Raw genomic sequence first — 8,102 nt, 5'->3', positions numbered from 1 at the left:
CACCATACTCATAAAAAACCCCCCACAACAGTCTCACCACCACCTCCCCCAGCATCTAGAAGATCTACACTAAGCAAAAAAAGTCCAATCATCTGGGAGGTCACAAATGTACTTAATAAAGATGTTGTCTGCGTGACTGCCGGATTTTTCCCCTCGCAGCCTATCAGGCAGTTTCCATTCCGATGCAGTGCCAGTGCTGGGCTGACTTCAATCAGGCTGCACAAATCAGCAGAGCACAAATGCCTCCTTCCCTCCATCACCTGAAGCCAATGCTGATTCATCTCTTCAGGCCCGTTCCTCCTGCCCTTTCTCTGAATTCGCAGATTGCTGAATCATTTTTTTTTTTTTTTCCCTTTTCCTTTTCTTCCCCCCTTCCTCTCTGGGGTGTCCCGGCGCTGAATGCAACACGCTTGGATTTGAGATCTGACTGAAAGGGAATATGGAAATTAATTGGCTCAGGCTGCTAGCAGCCTTTTCCACGTGCCTGTGCTGTGTAAGAGGTGCCGTGCAATTGCCTTTCCATTGTGGTTCCCCACCAGCCACCTGTCTCCTTGCACACACTGCCGCGGCTGCTCTCAGCCTGGGCTCTGGAGATGGATGTCCCCTTCCTCTCCCTATTGTGCAAGAGGGAGGGCAGCTGGCAGGGCTGTCCTCCTAAGGGCTGGAACTGCCCTGTTTGACTCAAAATAGGCCAGATTTAGTGAATTCTCTGGCTTGTGGTAAGTAGCGTGTGACTGGTGCTCTGGCAAGGGCTGCAGAGGGATGTACAGTACAGTGTCACTGCTGCTGACAGGGTTATTTGTTCTGGCTACTGGAAGGAGAGCCCTGTTGAAAAAGAGCAGGCAGGGGATGAGCCTCCTCCATGGGAGGGTGGTGCTGGGACCCTTGCAAGGTGGGGTATAACCTCGTTCGATGAGTGTGCTCCATCCCAAACGTGCTGTCCATTTCCAGCTCCACGAGGAAGACGGTGCTGGGCAGAAAGAAGGCCTCATCTCCATGTCATGCAAGGGGGAAGCCCAAAAGGAACAAGGTCTTGCAGCCAGCCAGGAGGGCAATGTCAGGCAGGCTGGGAGCATTTACGTAACAGGGGAACAGCTCCGTGACAGAACCACTCTGGGTCTCTAGAAGCACCTCAGCACTTGCTGGGGGACAATTGGCTCTTCAGAAGGGTGGATGGTACAAAACTGATCCTGACTCAATCCCTTGCTGGAAGGGAAAATCTGAGCTGTAATTGTCAGGAGAACATTGGTCATTTGTGCTGTTTGTTTTCTATCTGGAGGCATTTCAAGAAGTGGCTTTTGGAGTCCTGAATAAGGACTTCCTGTGGCCAGAAGAAGCTGGTCTAATTTTCCCACCTGTAATAAGTCAGTCTTTAAAAAGATATTGTCTCTACACACAGACTTTGTCTTACCTATGTCCTTTGACCACTGCAGTGACCACAAAGCTACTTTGAGGCTGCTATGGCATTCAGCAGCAGATCAATGGCACAAACACTACCGATGTCTGCAACTGCTCAAAACCAGGAATGAGAAAATGAGAATGAGAATTTTTAGGAAGAGACATCGTCTCCTATGGCATCAGCCCGGGTGTCCACATCTCAGCAGACTGATGGTATGAGCACCAGTAGGTGCTGGTGGGTTGTTTGTATTTGCAGGGTCTTGGGATGACTCTGGCAGCACTGTAGGTCTGATGCTGCCCGTGATTTCTTTGGCATGATGCCTGTTTTTCTCCTCCATCTTTGTACTGCCTCCTGCCCGAGGAGTCATGGCCTACAAGAAGGACCACTTCCTATTATTAGTACAATAGCCATAAATGAAAGAGCACACACATTTGTAATGCGGCATCACTTACAGAGAAGACACGTTCTCAGCACACTGGATGTCACAACCAAATGAGAAACTTTTCCTCTACTTTTATCACAATTTTTCCCAGAGCCACTGCTACTTGCATTCTGGAAATTTACAGGATGAAGGATTTTGTCATGATATCTAATTCTAATCTGGAGTGATTTACTGTTAAGTTGAAAATCAAGCCTGTACATATCCCCCTCCAAGTGGTTTCTGTGACAGTTTCTATTAACCATAAAAATGTCACTTGCTAGGAAGTATCAGCCTTCTTATAGGCTTTGCAATCATCACTACCAGATGCACACTTACTGAATGGAATAAATAAGAGTCTCATACAATTAGCCTAGGATGCAGGACATGTCTGGCTATCTCTCTTGGCTTCAAAGTGAAGTTTTCACAAGCAAACCCATACACCAGGAGATGAGATCTATGCGGATTCTCTGGAGTTCTTCAGAACTTGAAATGTTGTAAAGCCTTAAGGATAAAGCTAACAATTTTGGTGCACATCTTTGTGGTTTCAGTCTGTGTAGGCAACAGAAATACCCATCTTACTTCATTCTGATCCAGTTAAAAAAAAAAAAATCTGTGTTTATTCTGTCACTTATAATGTGTTTTGAAATACTCTACTGGCTCTGTGGTGTTTCCTGCTGCTGCACAGTCACAGTAAAATTCATAGTGTGGGATTGCACCGTAAACACCTTGTCCCCATCTACCCTTCAAGGAAATGACACACAGAGCTCTTCTCGAGCCTGGGGCTGTGGATGGGGGCTGCTGTCCGTGGGATGTGTTAGCAGTGTTGAGACACACATTTGAGTTAATCTGGTCCTCAGGTATGAGCTGAAACGAGAGTTTGGGTCTGTGTCATGTTCTGCCAGTGCTCTGAGCCACTGCACTTAAGGTCCCTGCTGTTGCTAGCGAGCTCAAGAAGTCAGTCTGAGTACAGAAAATGACACTTGACGGCTTCCCACATTTTAAGCCAGATTGTGAGCAGAAGCCATAAAGGAAGTTGTAACTTGGACTTTCAGTGCTGTGTTTGCATCTGAAGATTGAAGTCCAGGGGGCTGCAGAGTAGTGGAACCGAACTGCATGAGTCACTTTACTCTTGCAGCAGCAGAAGCAAGAAGTCTGTTTACATCTGTCTAGAAGAACAGAGTCATATTCTCCTCTTCTATGCACCATTCTGACTATAGCGGTCAGTGAACTTTGACTTGTGTGTCAGGGAAAAACATTCACTGTGTAGGAGTTTGCAGCCGGCACAACGAACAGAGGGAAATATCAACCACCTCTACAGAGCTGGATCCCTTGATGAAGTGAACTTACAGCGCCTGGATAGATCTGAAAGAGAAAGGGGAGAAAGAAAGCGTTTGGTCACATTTCCAGAGCAAGGACGCTGTGTTTGAAAGCAGAAGCTCTGAGAAGGACACGTGCTGTAGTAGAAACTCTGATAAGGACACGTGCTGTGACTTCAAAAAACATCTGCTCATACAAGGAGCACCATCGGAGCAGGGAGATGAGTGTCGGGAATCACGCAAACGGCAGCTCCTGTACTGTGCTGGGCAGGGCTCATGAGAGAAGATAAAGTAGGCAACAAAGGCATTTAGTTCATTCTCCTGTCTCTGTCTGCTTTGCAAAGGCTGTTGTGAAAGTGGAAAGGGTTAAAAAATGTCTGGAACAGTGATTTGCAACTTGTCAAACCCGCTCTAGAAGGAGAATATGAAGAAACTCATTCTATCAAATTTCAGAAAATCTTGAAGTATGACTTAACTTCAGCACAGGCAGAGGCATCTAGTCTGATGCTAGAAGGCTCTTTGTCTTTTATCTACCAAATACATATATATTCCAGAACAAAAAGCCCCTTTGTGTCCCTTGCCCATGGAATTTATAAAGATTTATAAATTAAAGTTGGAATTACAGAATATTATACAATATATATTTCTAAATGCTGTTGTCAGAGGGAAAAGTGCCTGTGGTCTGTTTGTGACTGCAGAATCCATGATGAATACCTAGAATGTTCCTCTCCTGGAAACGCTGTTAATTGTTTTTTTTTTTTTCACATGATGAAATTGGTTTGAAGCAATTTCGCTGTCCCTTGAAGTCTTGTGAAAACAGAAAACAGAATATATTAGTACAGGAAAATACGATGCTCACAGTTGTCTAAGAACTAAAAAGCCATGTGTATTCTTCAAAGTCTGTGGGATGCGACTGCTTTCTTCACTGCAGTGTTAACACATGCACCTTGGAGACTCTCATCTCAGCCAGCATCTGAGCATGCTCTTGCATTTCATCCGATGGCTCAGGAGCAAAAGCACCAGCTTATATTCAGCGACGTGTAGCTCCAAAATCAATGCCAGCTGAGCATTTTCATTGCTAACAAATTAAACATTTTCACAGCTATTATTTGGACTAAAACTTGATAAATAGAATTGGAGGACTCTGATGAAGCTAAATCCTCCAACATGCGAACCTTTTTATTTGACTGGGAGAGATGAGAGAAAAGAAAAAAGCAGCTTGTGCATGTTTTCATCCTTGCTCTCTATGACGTGGCTCTTGAATGGATGAATGTCACCAGAGAAAAACTGTCTTGGTGAGAACTTTGTATGGAAAGATCCAATTCAAGAAGTGAGATTTGCAGGCCAAACTGAAGAAATTTTTTGTGTTTCCAAATTTCAGTTCAGTAGAAGTTTGGGAATTAGTTGGGCCAGTGACTTCTCCACACTTGAGCATGATAGCAGGAACGCATACACATGCTGTCTACAGAGGCACTCCCTGAAAAAAATGAAATGGAGCTGATGTATTGGAAAGGTCCCAGACTGATATAAATGGGAAATCCAGAACATTCATCTTCAGAGCAGGTATGTCAAAGGTACTGGTGGCCGAATCTTCTCCACAGAGTGGAAAACTCATTGGCCAAGTTCTGTTTCAGTGTTTGTGAGGAGAGACTTGGTACCCACAGTATCATCCCAGCTCACTTCATGGCCCAAGCTATACCATAATCATGTACTAGATTTCCCCATAGCAAATAAAGTATTGAAACGGGAATAAAGTATTGAAATTGCAGTGGAGACAATACATGAATTTTAACTATGTCATAAACCACACTTTAGATGGCTATTAATAATAGAAATGTTTGAGACCCAGATAAACTGAAGATTTTGTCTTAAAAAAAAAAAAAAAAAAAAAATCCTAAGCAACACAAGCCTGCTCAGTCTCCACTTCTAAAAAAAGTCTGTACAAACAGACTTAGCATCGACTTTGCATTGACTGATCTATGTTCAGGCCACAGGAGCACGGAGTGAGAACCAGGAGTTTGCTGGCAAGCCAGACCACAGCATTTTCCTGTGGCAGCTCATGGAAGAGGGTCCTTGTCTGAAGACTCCCACTCATGTCCCATTCACTTTATGGATGTCCTCAGGATCTTGTCTGAGCACATCCAAGTGTTTGCAGAGCAGCTGATGCAAACAGGCCCCCGTCCCACTTCATTTATCAAATGATAAATAAGATGATAATACTATAATTGAAGTCACTCACACAGACAGTAATCACCTCCTGATTCTGTACAACACAGAGCTGCGAGGTGGAAGACTGCACTAAGCTTATGCAGAGATTTCAATCTTGCCCATCACTTTCTCCACGCTAAATATATTCTGACTCTGTGAATGCTGAAGTTTTAAGGTGAGATTTTCTCTACTTGGGCTAAACCCAAAGTGATTAATTTTTGCAATGCCAGAACAAAACCATTCAGCCACTTTTGAGTTATGTGATGCTGAAAGACAAGGTATTGATAATGTTGCTATTAAATGCTGAACCAAGACTCACTGATAGCACATGTAATAATATTTTTTTATTATTTATTGAGCAAGGAACGGCAATACAGGGGGAGGTGAAAGACAGGAAACTTCAGAGTGTTTATGCCCTCCAGTGATCCAGAAATCGGGCTCTGGCAATGTACAGTGCAAAGAAAGTGCGCTTGAATTAATGCCTAGGACCTGGCTGATACATACCTCATAGCTAATCTGGTTACACGGGGTTTATTTCACAGTCGGAAGTTCTTGCGCTGGAAGAGAGTCCTGCTGGGGTTTTCTGAGCACACGGCAGAATTAATGAATGAACCAACGCAGCTTGCCAGCCCAGATTTAAATTGCTTACTAGATCAAAATCTGTTCATTTTCTCTGTCCTTATTTCCAGCCTCCCTGTCTTTTATTTATTAATTTATTTGAGAAAACAGATGAAGAGCACAGAATGTGCCCGCGGACGTCATCGAGGCAGCAAACGCAGATAAAGGGCTGTTTTCCACGCTGGCCTCAGCGCTGGCACCAGGCTCTGAGCCACGGTCCCGGGCAGGGAGGTGCCTGGCAGGAGCTGGGGGGTGGCTGGTGCTGCTTGTGGGGCTGGGGGTGAGAGGGGCAGTGGCTACACAGCCCCCAGCCCTTACAGCCCAGCTGCCCCGAGCCTCTCACTGGGCCCCGGCAACCCTTTTCTACAGCCCCCGGGAAGAGGACGGCATCAAAGCGGTGAAACCCTGCATTGAAAAAGCAAGGGATAAACCCGGGCTGCTTTGCAGGAGGGGTCACGTTTTCCCTGTCTTTCAGATCCACGCTGCCTTTGGTATTAGCCAGGCTTTAATGGGCGCTTGCAAACAGGATACCTGGAATATTTGGATTTATCTGGCCACTGGGCAGACCTCCAGCCTGCCGCCTTGCCTGCGGTGTCCGTATTTTAATAGGAGTTTTAGGAAGGCTCAGTGAGGGGTATTTAAGGTAGTCCCCGAGTTTTCGTGCAGACTTTTCGGCTCCCACAGAAAACACAGCACCAAGGAGATGCGGCGGCAGGTTTTCAAGAAGGAGAGGGATCCTACAAACGTGCCACCGTCACTGCCCCCCCAAAGACCCTTTCAGACGATCGAAGCTCCTCTCGCACCGTCGCGGCTCCTTTCGTATCCCGGGGTCTGGACTCCTTAACTCCGTGCCCACCCGCGCCGCAAGGCCGGGATGCGGGCAGCGCTCCGCGGCAGCAGCAGCGGGGCACGGGGAAAAGGACGGATGTCTGCTCGCCCCATCGCCCTCCCCAGCCCCTGCTTCGCCGGGCCAGGCATCTCCTCCGAGCCCCGGCACTGGGATGTGCTGCAGGGAGGCGGCGTTTGGCTGCTCCGGGCTCCGAGACGCCTCCCCGGGCTCCGGGCTGCGCTCTCCAGGGCGAGGGGGAAAGGAGACTAATATCGCTCATTCAAGGTGAAGGGCAGTGCTGGCATGACGGAAAGGCAGCCTGTGCTCTCTGCCAAAGACCGGAGACCTTCCTGAAGATTCACTGCTCTTCAGTGATTTTTTTTTTTTTTTTTTTTTTTTTTTTAATGCTGTTATTTTAGGGCTTATGGAAAGATGAGGCTGATAATCAAGAGAGGGATTCTGCCAATATATCCAGGTATCCTGAGCTGCACTGCCCTGCTCTTGCTCACTCCCCTCTCCCGGTGCTGCCGACACAGGCTGAGCAGGGATGGATTGCTCTGCTGCCTGGTGCAGTGCAGGCGTGCAGGCATCTGCTGCCGCAATATTGACCAGGTTTGCTCTCCTCAGCTAGAGACTGCACCGTGAATTACCTCCGGGTCTCTGGATGTGCAAGCCCAGTGTGCAAAGCACTCTGCCTGCTGCTGCCTTAACCCTGCCTTTTGACCCCAGCCCCTGCGGGGGATGAGGCACTTGTCCTCCACACCAACCCAAAAGGAGCTGAAGAACTTCAGAAACGAAAATCTGCTTTGAAGATGCCACCATGGTCACCCTGCTTCTCTGGGAGGCAGTTTGGTAAGGAAACCAAACTGGGGAGCAGAGCTAAGCTCCCCAACCACAGCCTGGAAGAAACTAAAGCAAGGAGGAAGCTTTTAAAAGGCCCCTCAGAGCCCAGCACATCGGCTGTTCAGCTGGAGGTTTTGCCAAGTCCCTTCTGTTGGTGTGAGGCCCTTCAGAGCCAACAAGCTGCAAGCTGCTGCCCTCCTTCCTCTCCTGCTTCTCCCCACGGGGCAGGTGGAGGGGAACAAACGTGAAGAAGGGAAGCTCAAGGCCTCACTCTTAGCTGGAGCTGCTCTGCTCAGTGTGCCCACACCCACACACCTCTCCAACAGCAAGGTGTGATCTTGGCACCTTGCATGGATCCCTGCAGAAGGATGGGAACACGAGGGGGAATATCAAGGCTTGAGGATGTATCAAGGTTGAGTAAAGGCTTGACTGGGCGGTGAAATGTTCGTGAAGTGGCACATTGATGGA

This window comes from Hirundo rustica, chromosome 2 (assembly GCF_015227805.2).
Source record: "Hirundo rustica isolate bHirRus1 chromosome 2, bHirRus1.pri.v3, whole genome shotgun sequence".
In the NCBI taxonomy this organism is placed as follows: domain Eukaryota; kingdom Metazoa; phylum Chordata; class Aves; order Passeriformes; family Hirundinidae; genus Hirundo; species Hirundo rustica.
The sequence above is the reverse complement of the archived record's forward strand: the minus strand, read 5'-3'. Positions refer to the sequence as shown.